We start from the raw sequence: 20,044 nt of genomic DNA on the forward strand, positions 1-20,044 counted from the left end.
TCCATCCTAGCAGCATTTTAGGATTTAACAAAACCCCGCTGAGCAGAGAAGGTCAGAGGAGATTCTAAGACATCGTTCCTCCAAATCATTTGCATAAGAAAGCAAAATTGCACAGTGCCCCAGACCTGCTAAAAGGAAGACGGATCATGGCAAAGGTGTTAGAGGAGACTCAAGTGCTAGATTGTCTTTCAGGAACAAAATAGTAATGAATTACAGATTGTATGTGAGTGTCTGTGCATGTACAAGTGACAAACAGGGAAGTAGCCAGCACAGCTTGTTTTCCATCCACATCCAGCAAACAGTCATATCAAATGTCACCATAGCAAAAACCAGTAAACTCATCTCACAGTGCTGAGGAGGCTGTTGGTTCACCTTGCTTTGCAAGCACTGCATCAGTTTGTCTCATGTTAATTTTCTGTGTCTCCTTAGAAACAAAGAGATTAGTAAATAAAGCAACAACCTGGTGTATGTTGGCCCTGTGCTGAACAGGAGGTTGGGCCAGACAGCCTCCAGAGGACCCCTCCAAGCTAGATAATTATTTGGTTCTATCACTTAAAAATTTGGGCAATAGTGGGAAGTAGTGTATTGTGACAGTCATTTTCAAAGGAACAATAATAAAATATATGCAGTATTCCATTCAGTCATCTGTTCATGACGTATGTTACACATTTCCAAATATCTGCCATGACATGTCTACTTGAACATTGCTTTCCTTCCTGAAAATTCGTGTTTAATGTATCTCTCTGCACTGGATACCCAAGTTCCTTGATTTTCTTATGCTTTATTTTCACAAGTGCTAAGTAGCTGCAATTGTGATTGAACATTTGAAGATTGAGACAAGGTCCCATAGCCCATTTGCAGGTTAACCTTCTTTTGTCTAGAACATATCATTTTAGGTGTAGGTGTTTTGGTCATAAGACCCTGCAGGGCTGAAAGAAACAATAGCCTTCTACAGCATTAAAAATTTCCTTGAAATTGGGAAAAAAATGAAATCTGAGACCTGAAATCTTTTCATTATGAAATCCTGGTTTTACACACAGACACCAGTCTTGGTCTGAGATGTTTTTTCAGATCGGCATCATTAAGGGCCCAGATTTCATAATTAAAGGAGGAGGAGATAATTCTCTGTCTGATTAACATTTTTAAAATGACAACAGTTTGCTAAACATAACCATTTGCCAAGTCTAAGGGAAGGATGTAAGTTGGCAGAGGGCAGCCAAAGTGAATATTTTTAGCATAGAGTTTTGAAAGTTATCAAAGAGATTATAATTTTGTATATAAGGTAAACATATCACATTTCCTTCTTCTTTGCTCCTTTGACTGAATTTCCACCCCTGGAGACATTCATAAAGTATGTGGACCGCTTCCAGAAGACCTGTTGCTGGACCAGGTTTCATCATGAGGTTGAACTAGACAGTCCCATCCTCCATGGTCCCCTGATCGTAACCAAGTACATCCACCCTACTTAAGTGCATTTATTTTCTTACACTTTGTGGTCACCTCACTCACCTGCTAAATCTTGTTTTCTCAGTAGCACTGTCAGCTTAAGTGCAGCCCAGGATAAGTATCTGCCACCATGCTGAATTTTATTGGGTTCAATAAAACAATGATCTTGGCTGAGATTTTTATTCATCAATACTCTTCAGTTCACTGTCTTACATTATGCATTGCTTAGGGCACAAAATGGAACTTAGAACATATGGGAAAGGCACCAAGGTCATGTGGGTGGTTCAAAATTATAGTGCAGCAGCAGTTACTAAACAGTTTTCTTTTTAAGTCCCCAACATGCATATATTAAAACCTTGGGTTAGGCAATGGTATGTTATTTGAGTTTGCCCTCAGTTATCTGGAAATGGAAGTGATATGTCAACATCATCAAATGGGCATCTCTGGGATATTGTGAGAGAAAACTTCTTAACCTGAGATAGGACCATAAATGTTATGTTCTGATAATGTAACTAATTTTCTTCTCCATTTTTAGAGCACAGACATCTAACCTGACCACTGAGTAATTTTTTTCCTGCTTCCATATTTTATTTGTCAGAAACTTGAGTTAACTTCTACAGTTTGTGAATCTCCTGAATTTGCCACAATTTTTTATTTCAAAAAAATGTGTTTTTCAAAAACATAAATTTTTTGTTTTGCTATGTCTAAAGTCAGCCCTTTTATTTCTAATTTTTTACATTTCATTAAGAAATCAATCTACTTTTTTTAACTGAGGAAAAAAAAACAAAACAGGGGGTTGCAAATGGCAAGTTTTGCTTGAACCAAAACAAATTATTTTTCATTTCAGTAAAAGAATAAAAAAACCAAATCATTTAAGGTCTATGTAAGACAACCTTTTATTTTTCTAGTTCAATAGTGAGCTGCAAAAGCAATTATTCACACAGCTCTATTTAACCTATTCTGATTTCATGGACACTTCAGCTCTGTGACAACTACATATTGTTCTAATAAGTGAGGAAGCCAAAATTCAGTGGTATGGGGGATATCTGCAAACTGGATGCTCTGTTTGAGTGCTCATTGGTAAGAGTAGAAAAAACAGATTATTTTGAATAGAAACTATTAACCAGCTTGTTTATGTCTGCTTTGAATGCTGCTAGAGAAAGCACATTTTTGGCACACACGAGCACCAAAGTGCTACTAGTTCATGACCCTGTTCATTCATTATTGAAAAGCATCATCCCCAAGCACCTGGGGAAAAAAATAACTTAGCCTCATGTTCTGAAGTTAATCTAACTATTAAGGTATCAAAGAATTTGACACTGAGTTAATAAATCATTCTAGTAAGCATTGTTATGAAGTAGGGTGCAGAAAGAAGCAAATAACCCCATGGAAATCAATCTGTCAAGGGCTGAAATGAATTACTGTAAAATGGAATATGTTTTAACCGCTTCTCAGCTGTTTGAGTGCTGAGCTATAAAAATACAGACCTTTTCTGTGCACTGGAGACCAGATAGTGTCAATATGCCTGACTTCAGGGCAGATTATAACAGAGCAAAAGCAGCAATGAAAGATATGCTTATGGGCTGGATAAGCAAAATGAAAACCTGATGAAGCTCCTCGATACTGTCGTAAGAAAGGCGTGTTAGAAATATTTGAGATAAAAAACAGTTCTACCTGGGTTAGAATTAGTTGACATTGCTACAGCAAGGCATGAAGAATTTTCATCATAGCCTTTCTAATGGAAGGCATAACATTAGCAAACTCTGAAAATTAATTTGGAAAGTGAAGGTTAATCATCAAATTACACATAGGGGAGATTCAAACCACATGTTCTGCGTGTGTTCAAAATGGATGATGCTCCTATTTCCCCATCCAGGATGAGAATATACTTTGTGCAAGGACTGACTTCATTATATAGACTTGATATTAATACTTGAAAGAATTATTATCAAGGATCATTGACATCCTGTCTATTCTGACTGCAAAGGCATCCTCCTGTTGAATTATGCATAGCTATATTTATGTTCTAATTTAAGTATCATTTAATATTTAATTTATTGTTTCACATTTGCATGGTTAATTGCATGGTCATCTTCTGTTTACCAAGCCTGCAAGCTTCAGGGCCATTGAACACAACCTGGATTGACTTCCCTGTCAACTTCCTACCTCTACTTGTAGGACCACACTTTTCTAAACCTGAAAAAAAAGATTAAATCATCTTCATATTAAAAAAAAAATAAAAATTGAGAGACTAATGGTCTATCTGCCAAGGACCCAAAGGCACTCCTCTCCCTTGGAAGCACAAATTAAAGAAATGAATTTAGTTTTCTTAGGTTATTTAAAACTTCAATCATTTGGATGTTTATTAGGTACAGGAAAGACATTATGAAGATTTATTTTTTATGCTTAGCATTTTGTTAGGCAAGATGTTAAATCAGCCACCCGAGTAGGAAAGAAAAGAGAAAGTCACAAAATATTATCAGTTCACAGTATATCTTGCTCTAGTAGAAATCTGTAGAGAAGGTACAAAAGTTTGGAAGTCTCACCTTCCTAGCACATCCTTCCCATAGATGAGACAGAGAGGCAAATGTTGCCTCTGGAGGATGAATTATGTCTACATTGCGCAGTGGAACCTGCTTAAGGCAGGCTGAGCACCATAACATGCAGGCTGTTAGCCCACAACAAGCTGCTTAGCTGTAGCCAAGGCTCAAATATCAGCCCTGGCCAAGAACAGTGAATCTCAGGAAATCATGACCTGTAGCATGGTTGGCCCTACCCCACCTCCAGCCTGAGCAAACAGGGGACTGTGTCTGTGCCTTGGGAGCTCTAGAAGTGGGCTGTGGCTACCTCATGCAGTGTGGATAACGGGCAAGTCTTGTCATGAGAGCAGATTTTCTCTCTCCTGGCTTCCCAAGTTACCCCAAAGGAGTGAAAAAGAGCCAGACCATTAATCTACCTACCCTTGCACCAGCCTGCAGAACTGGCTGGATGCACCGAAGGGATGGTGCAGCCTACGTGCACAAACCTGTGTGCTGGAGATCTGTGTGAGGGATTGTGCCTCAGGGGTCATGGTCCCTCCTCAGCTTCTCCAGAGCTTGTCTGGCTCCACATTGCTCCTCAAAGGCCCTGGGCTCATCTGCCCACAGACGTCACACGAGCCCCCACCAAACCGTCTAGGCTTCTTCAGGCAACAGCCAGGGGCCTCCAGCTCCCTGTCTTCCCTCCAGCCCAGAACCAAGGAAGCCCCAAGTGGGGCTGAGAGGAAGGACACAACACAAGGCAATGTGTTTAGACTAAACCTCAGCATCCCTGTTGTAAAACTCTTGGCCATACTGAAGCTAGCTGAATACCAGAAATCAATACAACACAACCTAAATATCATCAACTTTAAAATTGTGACAGCAATAAAACAGTGGGATGTTATCACTGATATGCATAGCACAAATTGTGCATTTTCAAAAAGACCCCACTACTCAACAAATTACTGTCAGAAACAAATAAATAATTCATCTAGCTGAAAATCTCTCCAAAAAGAACTATTTCTTCACTGTAACAAATAAGTGCTCTGTTTATGTTACAAGATGAGCAATACAGCAGTGTATACCACTCCACTAATGGACCTTCTTACTTTCAGAATTAATTACTCTTGCAAGACTGTGAAATGTAAAATACAAAATGTTTTGCCTTTTTTTGTCATAGCTAAAAAATAATCATTGTATTTGTAGGGACTTTTTAATTAAAAAAATTAAACTCCTCTCATTTATCTTAGTGCCTTAATTAGCTGTTAAGCAACTAGAAGGAGATTTGTTATGTCACTTCTGAAAACAAAATAAGGCTATCAAATCATGGCTGCCTAATGACTTTCTTGCAATAGTTTGGGAATACAGTTTTCTGAGGTGGACACTGATATTTTTCATCTTTTACCACGTTGCAGGGCCAGGGGAAATTCTGGGCTTGTTTAGGGTTTGTTCTGCTTTCATTTTGGGTTTGTTTGTTTGTTTGTTTATTTGTTGTGGGAGTTTGGGGAGCTTTTTAGTTTGTGTACCTTTTTTTTTTTTTTCCAAGAGACGCTGAAGTTCAGGTATGACTCAATGGAAATGTATTTACAATTCAAGAAAGCAGACAATGGAAGCAGACAAGCTTTATCTAAACAAGCTGCTTTGTATGGCATCTGGAAGGGGGGTGCAGGCTCATGTTCCCAAAGCAGTCTCTGAGCGCACTGGCAGTCAGATCCACTTTTCATCTGAGTTGCTCAGCTGGGACATTAACCTGGGCAGGAATCAGCTTTGATACATTCTGCACAGACATCAGTCTATTGAGTTTAACATGCTTGAATTGAACAAATGAGGCCACTCAGGATTTTTTTTTTTTTTACTATTCTTGCTATTTTTTAAGGACAGAACTGGAAAAGGGCTTTCAGAAAAAGCTGAGGAATGAACCCACCATAAGAAATGCCATTACGGAAGTAGGAAGAAAATGAGAAGGCAATCAGGAAAGCCAGGGTGGAGATGACAAGGGAGTCCCATGTTTAGTTGTGTCAATTGTTGTATCAATAACAATTAGGGTAGATTCCAGCCCTAAGGTAAATGTGTCAACATCAGACATTGCATGACAGAGGACAGTTATTTTCAGCATACACTTAAACATAAACAGTTATTAAACCTGATATGGTGTCTTGGAAATGTCTGAAGTGCCAAGCAAATAAAATGTGGCTATCGTTAGTTGGGAAGAAATGTACCATTTGCTCAGGAGTAAGTAAATGTAAACTCATGGGAATTTATAACTGTGAAGGAGGAAACACATTTTCTTTTTCTAACTTACAGAATGGTCATTTCAGCACTACCATGTATTGAGTCCCCTAAAAATAAAATACCCAACTCCAGAAATAGATATTAAAAAATCAGGATGAGGAAACTCTATAGGAATGCAGAATTTTGTGTGGAAGCTGCTTACCTGATTGTCTATTCCAGACTTTTCACTAAGACACCAAACCCAATATGATTTCTCTTGATAGAAGTCCCTATTTCAAACCAGAATATCCCTGGTAACCTGCTTGGATTTAGTTTCAGGTTTATGCTTGAACCCAACTGTCAGTTTCCATTCATTTCTCTTGCTACTTTGAGTATTAGCAGATTATAATAGCTAACAAAGAATTTGGTACGATTACACCAAGCAGTGATTATTTACATCCTGGAAATATATACAGATCCCACTGACAAGCTTAGATGAGTGCTGCTGGTATTCATGGGAATTAATTCTGAAAACTAAGTACGAAGCTACACACACTGTGGCCAGCGTGCGCAAGTGCTTCGGTACAGACAAAGACAAGAGACATTCAGGTCAGCCCATTTTACGCATCTTCCACATCCCTGAACTACACCTGCCTGTTGCATCTCCAGATCATCTCAGCTAGTTAATGGATTCTGGACCCTCTGTAAGCCAGTTCAGCCCATTAACCTGATGAAAAATAATCTGCTAGAGAACTAAGCCAGCTAAAGAAAGCTATCAGGGGAAAAAAAATAAAAAAAGGGAATTGTTCACCAGTCTGGCTGGTGAACAGAACTGTGTCTCCAAAAGCATGGAGGTTTTTAAGATCAAAATAAAGTGACTGTAGACCAAGGGAGGAAAGAGGGAGCAAGTGGGATCCCTCCTTTCCAGCAGTGGGCTTGTGTTGCAGTTCACCCACAGTACAAAATATTATCCTGAGTTTACAAAGCGTGCTAAGGCTTTTGCAGCCTCATGGACTATGCCTCACTTCTATTCTGTATTAAAATAACGTAAATCAATCATAACACCAGTTTAATAAAAAGAAGGAAAGCTAAAAGGATATGCAGGCAGACTTATTGCATACTATTATTAAGTTAATGGAATTTAAATAATTAATTCTGTGATGTACAGAACATAATTTATCAATTACAAGTTGTCACTTCTTTGGAAAAAGATCTAAGCAGCTTCAAAAACCAGGTCAATAGAAATATCTCTGTTCCCATTACCCATATTCTGCCTAAATGATTTTGCCAACAGAAGCCGTTATCTCTATTCATTGAAGTGATCTGCATTAATGTCAGTATGTTTGAGGCTGTATGAATTTGCTGAAACCACAGCAGTCTGTAGTTGGTGGTGGCAAAAAACTAAGAGCTGTGCCCAGCTCACCACTGAGAGCAGGGTGGACTGGTATGGATCCTGCCCTGTGCCCATTTCATCCAACCCCAAGAGCCTCAGCAGTTGGTTATAGGAGTCACTAGAAAAGTAAAAACATTCTGTTATGGTTATCCACAAACCTGCAGGCTTTGGTTGTGTTCAGGCTGTAAATGCAGGTATGATTTGACATGTTATATCTCATTTCTGCTCTAGCCTGGGCAGGTTATGGTGCAGGTGAAACTGTAGTTCTGCAGTGGAGCACCAGAGAAGCACATTCCTCTGGCAGACGACCATGCAGAGACAAAAGGGCTGTCTGCCAATTAAAGATGCAATAAGAACTAGGGATATGCCTAACAACAGCACTCAACACTCCGGGTGACAATTTGCATTTCCGGCCCTGTTATCTGCTGAATCCAGTTATCTGCTGAATGGTAGAGGAGAGCTGGCGAGAGAGAAGTACAACATTATCTGATGAACAGAATGATTAGCAGAAGTCATCGTGTCAGTGCCTCTGGATGGGGGCACCACTGCATCAGCTGCCACCTGTGGAGCAATGGACTTCCGTTGATCCTTCCACCACAGGTTGTCAACAATGGGTGAGGAACAGAAAACACAATGAACCAGAACACCTCCTTGGACTGCCAAAATAATGTGTAACACCACAGAACATGAATCAACCAATACTGACTTTTCCCTCAGTGGATGTACTGCCAAACACCTGGCTAAAAAATAAAAACATTTGTTTATGGAAAGAAATTTCAAATCAGACCAAATCTTCCTTAAATTATTTGATTTCTTCATAATATGTTTTTAAAGATGACTATCAAAACACTGAAACATCTTCATGGTCCTTAGAATCTTAGTATCTTGGCTTTTTTTCTATTCTGCACTTACTTATTGTCTCAAAAACCTAATGACTCATTCTGGTTGTTTAGATTTCATCTGGAGTGCCTGGTTTATGGACTTTCCCTCAATTGCACAAGGGCAAACCTTTATTTTGGTAGCATGTCTCCAAGCACTTGCTTGATTTCATCCCATTGATTTGAGCCCTAGAGCTAAAGGTCTCCACTCTTAGACTGTACAATAAAATAAGCCTATCCGCAGTAAAACCGGGGTAAGGTCTGAAAAATTAAATTGATGTTATGCTGCCTTCAAATTTTGAGGTAGGTTCACCTGTGGGTAGGTGAGAAGTTTTAAAGCCTCATTTTATATTGTTGAAAGACATGATGCATCTACAGAAGGCAGAGAAGCTCCATGTGTTGGTCTATGTGGTATCTGTACTGTAATCACAAAGGCAGCTATGATTGCAGTTGTGGCTGAGAAGCAGCATTGATAAGGCTTAGATGGTGGCATGTCCTCAGCAAGGGTCCAAATTCTCCTGAGGTACAAGCAATTTTAGTATTATGCATAAGGAATGCATTTAATTAAAAGTATTATTTCTTTCGATCCTTTGCAAGACTCACTTTTGACTCAGCAAGTGGAAGCTAGCATGCAGCCATCTGTGCTGCTTGTTTTGACTTTTATTCTACTTCAAAATTCCCAGTTTGTGCTCCTCCACCCTGTCCTTTTTTTTTCTTCACATTTCCTGACATTCAAACCTCAAGTCACACCCAAACCAAAAATAAGTGTATTTTGAATGAGAACAAGCCACATGATCTCATTCTGAACGTGACCAAATGAGTCCAACAGCTCCACTGCTGCTGGTGCTTACGAGCAATTGCCATTTCCCAGCGGCTCAGATGAATGGCTGAATTGCAGTGAACTCAGAGGCTCAAACAGACTATTTGTCAATGTCTAAATCTTTGGCAAACATCTCACTGTGCTTCTCAAAATATTTCTGGAGTTACAGGAGATCTCCAGACTATTGGATAATTTTTATGTATTTGGAAACATCTGCATGTAAGAAGCTCTCATCACCTCCATCAGTATCTCTTCTACAAGCCACTGGTTAATACGTAATCAAAGCCTGGAAAGTTTGTTATACCTTATTCCAAGCAAGGTCACTACAGAGTCTGTAACACTTCAGACACCGATATTAAAGCAGATTACTTGGCAAACTGAATTTGAAAATGTCAAACACATTTTAATAAGACAAAATGTAAAATGATAACTAGGTTTTCTCATTCAAATGCCTTCACAATCACCTGTTATATTTATTGTGGAAACTTAACAGTAGGGAAAATATCAATCTTCTTTTCATTCAAAATATACAACTCTTTATGGGTTGAGAAAGAAATATCAGCCATAATGTTGCTTTCTCATGTTTATGTTGTACATTGTAGTTCATTACTGGTTACTAATAACATGATGCAATGTCCAGTCTCTTTTGGAATTTTTTGATGGACTTCAGAATCTGTGGTGGAGAGGTCCTCATCTGTCAAGAAATCCTTTTACATACAGTTAGGGTACAATTGCCTCCATAAATGTTTACCATAGAATATAGTAAGTTAAAAGACAGTATTTTAATGGGGTTTTTAAATGATAAATTTCACAATATCAATTGCCCTTACAACATTTTGTATTCTTATGAGTCAGAGATTTTCACCAGTTTTGGAACTAAAATAAGCCCCAAGATTATTAAGATACTTCAGATTTTAGAAACGGTGTCTGATCACATGCCTGTTTCACAGACAACTATTTTTTTATATGCCAGAACAAATACGTGCATTTTACTTGTTTTTTAAAAGTCTCGTGTCAGATACACTGTCCCGTCTGTATGCTCATTGCCAAAGAAATAAATTGTCATCTGAAAAGCTTTCCTGAAGGGAAGAGGACAGATTTGTACCTGTGCCAGGGGCATCTTTGTTCGATGCGAAAACAGCTCCCATAGTCCACTGGTGAACATTTAGAAAGACAAGTTCTCACCTGCGGGTATTTGTCACGATTCATTCAGGCTGAAGTTTATGCTGAAACCAGAGATGATTGGCATTCTCACTTCATAATACAGAGGCTGAACAATCTGTCTTCAAGGGTATGAAAACTAGTTTTTACTGTGTTTGACAAAGATGGGTCTATATTTTTATTCAAGTATAATTTTAGTCTGCCTGTCCTTAAATCAGATATTTTTTTTAAATGCCGCTGGCTTTCTGATGCACTTCGAGCCTTTTTCAGTTTCATGTCCTTTATTTGTACAGGTACAGACCTGAGGTTACATTTTTCTTTACTTCCCTTCTGTTCTGATAACATCTGAAGTAACAATAATGCAGAAGAAAAAATAAAGGACAACATTCAAGAGGGATCCTTTTAACACTTATCTCTTATAAAGGCTGATTTAGATATAGAAAAACACTTCAGGGATCATGTTCTGATCTCAAATCACCACTAACTTTGCCTCATCATTTTTAGTGGAATGTCTCCTGTTTTACACACATGTAAATGAAAACACAGTCAGACCCAATTTATCTCCTCTTATATTGAAAACACCGCCTGGATTGAGTGGGAAACACAGGTCATCACAGTTTACTATCAGCAATTAAGATATGTGCTGAGCTTTTCTTTTACGATCAAATTAATTTGTGTGTTGTATTCTTATTACTCAGTACGTGATAAATAACCTTCCATATCCTCATAACATTAATTTCATAAATTCATCTAGTGTGTTTAATCAATTGTATTAGACATGTATTTGAAACAAATATTTTTTATTTTAAAATTAATGCCTGATTCTGTTCCAGTATTAAAGTACAACTCTAGTTGCTGGTGTAAAACTCACACTTTGGTGAGCTGGCACCAGCTGAAGGACTACCACCACCAACAGACTTTGGTATCTATGTCTACCCAACATCAAACACCCACAATCTTATTCCTGTCTCTACAGGTGTTTGGCCTACAAGACATTGCAGGTCTATGCGTATCTCTGTGCACTTTCAAAATCCCTGCACAGACCTAGAATTCCACAAGTCCTGGGCAGATATGCACAAAAATCCAACAGAGATCAACATATCTTTCACCTGCAAGATCTGCAGTCAAGATATTCTCAAAGAGTACATATTCTTTAGACTTGACAAAAAATGTCTGGGGTTTAATGTTCAAGTTATAGAGTAGGATAGTGGCAATAATTCTTCTGAAGATATGAAAGATGTGAGTTCAGTGACCTCGCTTGCCTAGGGAGACTTCATACTGCATTTCCTACCTTGTTCAGGAATATATAAATGACAAAGAGATAAAATACTCTGCGGCAAGACATTCTCAGCCCTTTATTGTTCAAAGCCTTTAAATTTGCATGGAATAATTAAATATTCACAGGGCCAGAGCAGAAGAGCATGTGATTATGGCTCTGTTAGATTAGCACGTGCTAGGGGAAACTCACCTGACAAGGCAGAGATCTGTATTTCAGTTGTTGTTTCAACTTATAATCAAGTATTCTGAATTAAGATTTAATTGAATTCAAGCCATTGGATCAGTGGCTAATACTCATATAAAACTCATGCATCTTAACAAATTGGGTATAGATTGGTGCTCACAGTCTTGGTCAATAAATATTTGTTTGTTAAGATTTCAAGAAGAGAGTTGGAGAACATCCATTTGACATGGACTCTCTCACCTCCTGGTTTAGCCGCTGTATAAAGTGTGAAAGCATCATGTTCAGACAAAAGAAAGAATTTAATCTTGATCTTCTACACCTCAGGCTGATGATCTGATGAAACATTTCGGCATAATTCTTTTGGTGGAAGAGCTAGAGGAGTGACTTTGCTCCAAGATGGGTTCTCAGGTTATCATTCACAACTTAAGAAATACCCATCCAGGCCACAGCAAAGGTCTTCATCTGGTAAGGGTCTCAGTACAGCTGACAGAGCTACACTGACTCTGGGCAATCAGTAATTTAGTGCAGACTCAACACAGTGCTAATGTATCCACATCGTTCGTGAGCCCAAGTCACTGTTGTGCTCTCAGTTGGTTGTGCCTGTACAGGGAACCCCACTCTTTCTGTTTCAAGGGCTGGCACATGTGGCATGAGCTCAGAGGTTCTGGGTCCCACTACTCAGACTCTCTTTTAGGTGTCTGCTTCTCCTAGAGCAGTTTTTAGGCAGTAAAACAAACAAACAAAAAAAACTCTCTGGCTTTCATTGGGTTCATGTCTTCATAGTTCTCATCCACAATTTTTAACTTGTACTCTTTCAATATTCAGTATATTTTTTGGGTCTGATTTTCAGACCTTTAGGATTTACAAGAATCCTACCCATGACCAGTACAAACCTGAAAATCAGACCACCTTGTTAGGAAAAGCTGAAGGTAACTGATCTTGTACGTAACATTTCAGGTGTTGCCTTCATTTATAACTAAACATTTCTCAGAAAACTTTTAATATTAAGAACTTAAAAAAACATACCACCAAATCTTCCTATCACTCTTAAGCCTAACATAATTAGGCAAATTACTTCTAACACAGATGTTCACATCACATTCTAAATCAATAGTTCATTTCACCAGAAGTGGTTAAAACAGTCAAGTATTTAGTTGCACCTAGCTAATAAAGGTATCTTATTCAAAGTTGTTTTTTTACAATGTTACCAAGTAGTTGTGTTGTTTTAATTTGCTGTCTAGGTGCTCTCAGTGTCCTGGATCAATTACTCTCAATGCTATGGTTCAATTACTGTTTTTCTCTTGATGGGAACTAATCTGGATAATGCAGTTATTTGCCTGATGCCTTTTGATGGCTTCTCAAAAATATTGTGGATAACTGCTATGCCTGCTGATATCTGGCAGGGTAAAAAGAAAATAAGTGTATAACCAATTACTATGGAACCTATATAAGAATTGTATTTGACGACTTCTTTCAAATTATTCTCTGTTACTTCTGAGGAGCAACTTTTCTAAAATATAACTTGACGCTCTCTTATATACTCCAGATACATCCTTTTCATGCATACCTTATGACCAAAAATTTGACATAATGCTGTCCTATTACATTTGTCTAGCCACTAAGGGATTATATTTCAGTATGAAATAAAGAATGGGAAAAATAACTAAAAAAAAAAAATATATATATATATATATACACATATATGTGTATATATGTATATATATTTCAGTGAAATAACAAACACGGGAGAATTCACACAGCCCAGTGGCAGATATATGACTGTTGTGTTTAAATAAGGACATTGTTTCACTAAGCTTCCTAGACAGTCACAACAGTTAACTGAAGTGGTCTGCAACACCTACGAAGTAAAACTGTTTCTCTGTTGGCTACAGAACGAGTGGAGAAATGAGAGTTCTAACCTGGATGCAAATATTTGTATCCAGGGTGATGAAACACTGGCCCAGGTTGCCCAGAGAGGTGGTAGATGCCCCGTCCCTGAACACATTCAAGGCCAGGCTGGATGGGGCTCTGAGCAACCTGATTTAGTTGAAGATGTCCCTGCTCATTGCAGGGGGGTTGGACTAGATGGCCTTTGATGGTCCCTTCCAACCCAAACTATTCTATGATTCTATGATTTTTAGTTTTGTTAATTACTGCTAATGGAGTCTAGAAAGACGAAAACATTCATCTGAGAATAGGCCAAAGTAGTTTTTCCTGCTTTGATGGAAGTTATTTATTCCAGCTGTGCATAGTGAATTTAAACTGCGGTAGGAGAAAAGATGGATAATTTTGTAAATTTATGGGCATGTTCAGCCCCCTTTTACAAAATACCTGCATTCTTACAAAGGCATATACGTAAATTATACTTATTCAAGGCACCTAAACATATTCTTCAACTCTTCTCAATACCTTGGGCAAAGAATTATTAGTAGGTGTGGCACAAAGCAAAGTCTACAGACAAAGGCCTTTACAGAACTAGGACAAACGGTACTGCAAAATAAAATATTCAAGTGTTTACATGTACTTATGTGTGCATGCATGTAGCTTCATGTTTATTCAAAACTGAAGACATGCTGACCTGTCAAAGTTTTAAAAAAACTCACCACAGAGGGTTGAATGTCATTTGTTATGTCAGACTCAAAGCCTCTTTCTCAAAAGTATTGTCTTCTTCCAGAATGACAGTGTTCTTCCTGGTTATAAAAGTTTGCAATCTGTCCAAGGAATGTCTGCTCAGCTTAATAATGCTTGAGACTTTTGGAAAACAGAAAACTTCACATTAACATCTAAGCTTTTAGTTCCGTTGTTTCTTCTCCTTCTCTTCTTTCCCACAAAGTACTTTCTCTGGCTTTGATGAAGGTGGCAGCATACACCAGAAATATTCCACTAGAATTGCTAGTACTCTCACTTTGTTATTTGCCTAACAAGTAAGTATCATGTTCCTAACAGGCAATAATTCTGTTCATTTGTGTCACTTCTAAGATGATTTGTGAAACTGCCATTTTGGAAGAATTTTTAAAAGAAATTTGGAACTCTTCAGACAAAAGACAGTACTACCTCTGCTATCCAGATCCTGCCCCAACAGAGAAAATCTAAAATTCTTCAGTGAAAGTTCCAAGTCTTATGTATTAGTAAGCTATGTATCTTCTCAGTCTTTGGTCCTCAAAGAGGGAAGTGGTGTCCTTCTTCATAGCAGCACCTTTTTACTGTGTTCTCATCAATCCAGAATTACTCTTCAGTTCTATTGCTTCACAGCAAGATCTTATAGCAAACTAGCCAGTTTCCTCCTAAATTCTGTTCATGGCATCCAAGCAAGTAATCAGTTCTACATCTTACAATGTAGCAATTCCATAACCAATCATCATGGTCTTGAGTTATATCCAAGGGTGAGGAAGAGGTCAAAAGATCATGCAGTCTCAGTGTGGCAACATCAGATTGCCCAAATTAGTGTAAATTTTTAGATTTACCCTGCCAGGAAGTGAAATGTGTCTTTAAGATATTTTGACAACCATAATGAATGCATGCATATAAATGACCCAAAGGTGACTGAGGACTTCTCAGGTTATTTGCAAGAGGTTGAAAACCAAGTCATTGGAAGGGTAGGAAACTAAATACAACCCATTTCCAGAGCCTAAAGCAGCTAACCTAATTGGCAGATTATCTGTTCTCCTTGAGAGAACATCTGTTTTGATAGATATTAACTTGGATTGAGTGTCTGGCTGTGTAATAGCTGCATGAAAATGATACCAAGAGTTTACCAGGACCACTACACCAGTTTGCATAACAGCAAGGCTTTGGCCTCAGTTATTTAGTAAAAATTTACATTTCCCATACCAATGCATGTTCTTCAGACTGCAAACCAGAGAGTTCCAAAATCTGGGTGGGCCACCATGCTCGCTAGAACATCCCCATTGTGTTTGAGACTGGATTTCATTTAAGTTCTGTCTCTTCTGTCTTGCAAAGGATAATACATGTGGACATCTTATGTGAGATGAAAAAAGGGCATCCTATGAATTGGCTGGAAGAAAACTGTTGAAGACCAGAACTGAGCTAATCCTATTCAGGAATGCTTTCTGCACTTCTAGGACAATCTCAAGATCTGCCCATAAGGAAAGGAAAATTTGGTTTTATGCCATCTTTGTGCTACCCCATAATCAGATCTGTCAGGATATGCTGGAGGTGGCTTCATCTGCTTTGCTTAAATCCGTATCTCATAAGCTCTGCTTCCTACCCCTGGTGCTTCCTTCCTTGAAAGCCTCTAAGCTTTCTAAGCTCAGCTCAGTGGTTCCTCCTCCCTACACCATCCTAGTCAACACTCTGTAAGTCCCTACTTTTACCTTATGTGAGAAGCAAACCCTTTATATGTCCTTGTCTATATCTCTATGCTTCCTCAACTGTAGGAAACTCCCAAAGTTCCTTTTATAGCACAGTCCAGTCTGACAGTAAAAGCTTCAGGTCAACATTTTCGCAGTCAGAGTATGGACACAGGTAAAACATTTTGCAGTACATGAAGAGCTGTGAACACAAACATCGTTTCAGACTCATATCAAATTCTTTTTTCAGGTATGAGATGATAACCAGCTGAAAGCAAACAGACTTTTAAACTTACTAAGCAAGCAGAATAATATATATTACGACTGCCAATATCACTTCACAATGTGCTGCTTGCTATAAGCACATGTGGTAGCTTGATTATAGTGGCTTCCTAACTATTCTAAGCAGAAGGCAGAGCTTGGGATGTGCAATCTGAAACAACCACAGGTCTCTTATAATTTTAATGAGATATGTATAGCTTCAAAAGCTCATTATAGCAGTTAGGAATACTCAGATTCTTGATGGTGTCCTGGCCAGTACCTTTTGAAATACAAAAAAATGTGTAACCCCTTCACTAAGCAGTATCTTCAACCATTTCAAAACACCAGAACTCACACAAAAGGGACAAGTGATAGCCCAGGACTGTCACAGAGACAATAGTGTCTGAGGCTAAACTGAAGCCACAGGAAGATGGAGTCTCCTTCTCTAGAGACATTCAAAACCTGCCTGGTTGCATTCCTGTGTGATCTACTCTAGGTGAACCTGCTTTAGCAGGTGAGTTGGACTGGATGATCTCCAGAGATTCCTTCCAACCCCAACCATTCTGTGATTCTGTGATGCAGGGGAAACCAGGGATTAGGAATCTAAAGTTTTCAAGAATTCTATCTTTAATATGCTTGGTGTCCCTATTGCTTTTTTGTTTGTTGTTTTTTTTTTTTTTTTTTTCCTAATATCCATTAGAAATCTGGCAGTTTCACTTAAAATTGAGTGCAGCTGAATCATGCTTAAGCAGGACACTACAGTTATTCAGCTTACAGTCAGGAGGGCACCCAAGCACACAATCTATACATAAATCTTGAAGAGAACTGATCCAGATACCAAGTCATAAAGGCCCTTCGTTTTTTGCTTTATGCCAGAAGCCTCTCTTCCACAGAGATTTACACCATCTATATGGCCACAGCTCATTATTAAGCCTTTTCACCTATCTGATATTGTTGCCATCCCAAATGAGTTTACTAACCAGCTCCCTGAGAGGCATTTTTTCAAATGTTTTCCTGAAGTCTGAATAAATGTTGTTAAGCCTGTCTCCTTCTGTTTTCAGCCATGTCACTGATGATCTCTCCAAAGGAACACTTAGACCATTTATTCTATGACAAGTGGCCTGGCCCATTATACCTGGATGTTCTTGTCCTACTGAGGGTTCAAAGACAGCTACAGTAGCCCCTGAGAAAGTTCCTGAGGGAGAAAGTATAAATCAGGCAATAACAGACAGAGCAGGCAGTGTTCGGGGCCTTGGAGATAAGATGCTGTTTCTGATTTTGCCACTGGCCAACCCTGAGACAGGACAGCTTGTAGGATGGCATTTTTCCTGTCAATCTTCTATTGCTTTTAACATTCTGCTCTTTGAAGTACAGATTAGGGTTTTTTTAGGTATTTGTAAAGTACCTTGCAGAACAAAATCTAAATACAACTTGATATCACCTACCCCATCACCTACCTGCTACAGAGAATTAATCATAATCTCAAAATGCAGATGGGCACAGGGTAATAATAAGGTGTAGTATGAAGTGTAGGTTAAACCATGGAGGAAGATCAAAGGAGACAGTAAGTGCTCCGAGTGGTAAAGTTTGGAAACTCAGGCCTTACAAGTTATATCCCTAATACAGATGTAAGCCCATAAATTTTTGTCCCCATTGTTCAAAGCTAAGGAACAGATCAAGATTTGTAAGGATTTTCTTGGAATTTTCTTTACAAAAGCAGACTCAAGTAAAGTCTTTGCCCCAGCAAAGGGGAAATCAGACCCAAATCTCTGAGAAATAGCTTTCAATTTATTTATTTTTTATTATTTTTTTTTCCTGAATGCCTCCAATACATGTGTAAAGATTGACTTAAACCCTCTGTTTTCCTTTATGACCATGCACGCTATTCTCTTCTCTATGTTCTGCTTTCAAACCATTTAAGTTCACACAGAAGAATTCTTTTTATTTTTATGGAGTAATTTGCTACGCAGAGGCTGGTCTTTTCATTTTCAGATTTCTAATGTTTTCAAATATCTAAACCAGGAGGGCTTTTTTTTCCACTTTATGGAAAAAAGCCACGCTGGCAGATTTCAGGGTTTAATTTCTTTATAACAATAGATTTAATACAAAACACATTTTTATTGTAATAAAAAAATAAATAAAGGAAGCAATATGCATTTGAAAATTCTGCCAAACAAGGCAATGTTTGTTTATTCTTAACAAGAACATCTAATATATTTTTATGTTGGTATAGACTTTTTATACGTATTACATTTATATATGTGTGTGAGTATATATACGATGACTGTAATTTAATTTGATTTAACTATAAAGGTCTCTGTATCCAGCCTATCAAACCAGAAATAAGATTTATATTGAGAATCTCTGTATGCTATTACTCCTTTTTTGTTGTTCTTTGATTAATCATTGTGATAATTGCTTTTTCTTGTCACTCTAGGTTGCCTTTTTTTCCCCCATATCATTATTCCTACCTTGTTGAATAACATTGGTGCTCTCCCTGTGGTCCAAATACAATAGAAAAGGTTAGTGTCTTTCTCAAAGACCAAACAATTAAATTTTCTGAATAACCATTAATATGCAGTCATTAATTTGGTTGGAAACTAGCTTCCCATTGACTTTCATAAAAGCTAGCCTTAAGAGAACAAGAGACTCGATGGAATCTTTAGACTCAAGTTTCTTCAATGCTGGGCTTCCCTGCCAATGGCGTTGCACAAATTTTTTGAGCTCATCCAAATCTTAGTAAAATATGTCCATTGACTTCACAGACCCTGGGCTCAACACCTTTGGTGACTATATACCAGGCAGTAGCTATATTGTGTACCCCCTCTTTCAGTAACATGACAAAGATCTAATTAATTTGACAGATTAAAAACTATTACATATCTGCAAGAATTAACAGGCCTCATTAGACCTGAAGGTTTAGTGAATTGGTAATAAAATGGAAGAATCACCACTGAATCAAAACCAACATTGCTCTTTAGTGGTGGAATTTTGTTGCCATCTGATGGGGGGGTATTTGAAACAGGTAAACAGTCTTAAACCTATTTTTTGGTTGCCTGATGACAAAAGATATTGGATCTTTTCAGTTTCAGGAGTGGCACCTATCAGAACATAAGTTATTGGAAGTGATTGTCAAAAGAAAGAGCAATTGATATCACCTCCTTAACCACAAAAATGTCTTCTGATTCCTTAACCTGCCCACTAGAGAAGAATGTGAGGAAGCCTCTCTGTCAGGCACAGTCACGTTATTACTCCTTGAAGGAATAGGAACAGAAAGGGCCACCTATCTTGTAGTGTTCACCTAGTGGCTATTGTAAATAAGTCCTTTTAGAGGATTATTAACTCCAGCCTAAAAGCAAGTAGGTGTGTGCTCACGATATTTTTGTTGGAAGCATATTTAAAAACTTGACTGCTGCAATTGCTAGAAACTTCCTAACATCCAGACTAAATTTTCTGGTGACCTAGACTGATGTATAGACTATGTAGATGAGTATATAGAAACATTACGGTATAACATAAGCACATATGAACCCTACAAAGTGATTGTCTTCCCTCTAAGATAATACTTCAGTAAATTCAGTAA

The 20,044-nt window shown here is 38.2% G+C and overlaps 1 long non-coding RNA gene across 23 annotated transcripts in view; it reads right to left on the minus strand.

Annotated features, from left to right (window-relative positions):
• Positions 1 to 20,044, minus strand: part of LOC110362429 (uncharacterized) — a 102,398-nt gene that overhangs the window by 26,364 nt on the left and 55,990 nt on the right. The window contains exon 1 of one of the 23 annotated variants that reach the window (XR_010470747.1): positions 3,993 to 4,355. The exons of 18 other annotated variants lie outside the window; for them this stretch is intronic. This is a non-coding gene — a long non-coding RNA (uncharacterized LOC110362429). Of the gene's footprint in view, positions 1 to 3,992; positions 4,356 to 20,044 lie in introns of those variants that run through there. 4 more of the 23 variants (XR_010470743.1, XR_010470746.1, XR_010470752.1 and 1 more) reach the window with 4 other exon arrangements.

Source organism: Columba livia, chromosome 2 (genome assembly GCF_036013475.1).
Source record: "Columba livia isolate bColLiv1 breed racing homer chromosome 2, bColLiv1.pat.W.v2, whole genome shotgun sequence".
NCBI classification, from domain to species: domain Eukaryota; kingdom Metazoa; phylum Chordata; class Aves; order Columbiformes; family Columbidae; genus Columba; species Columba livia.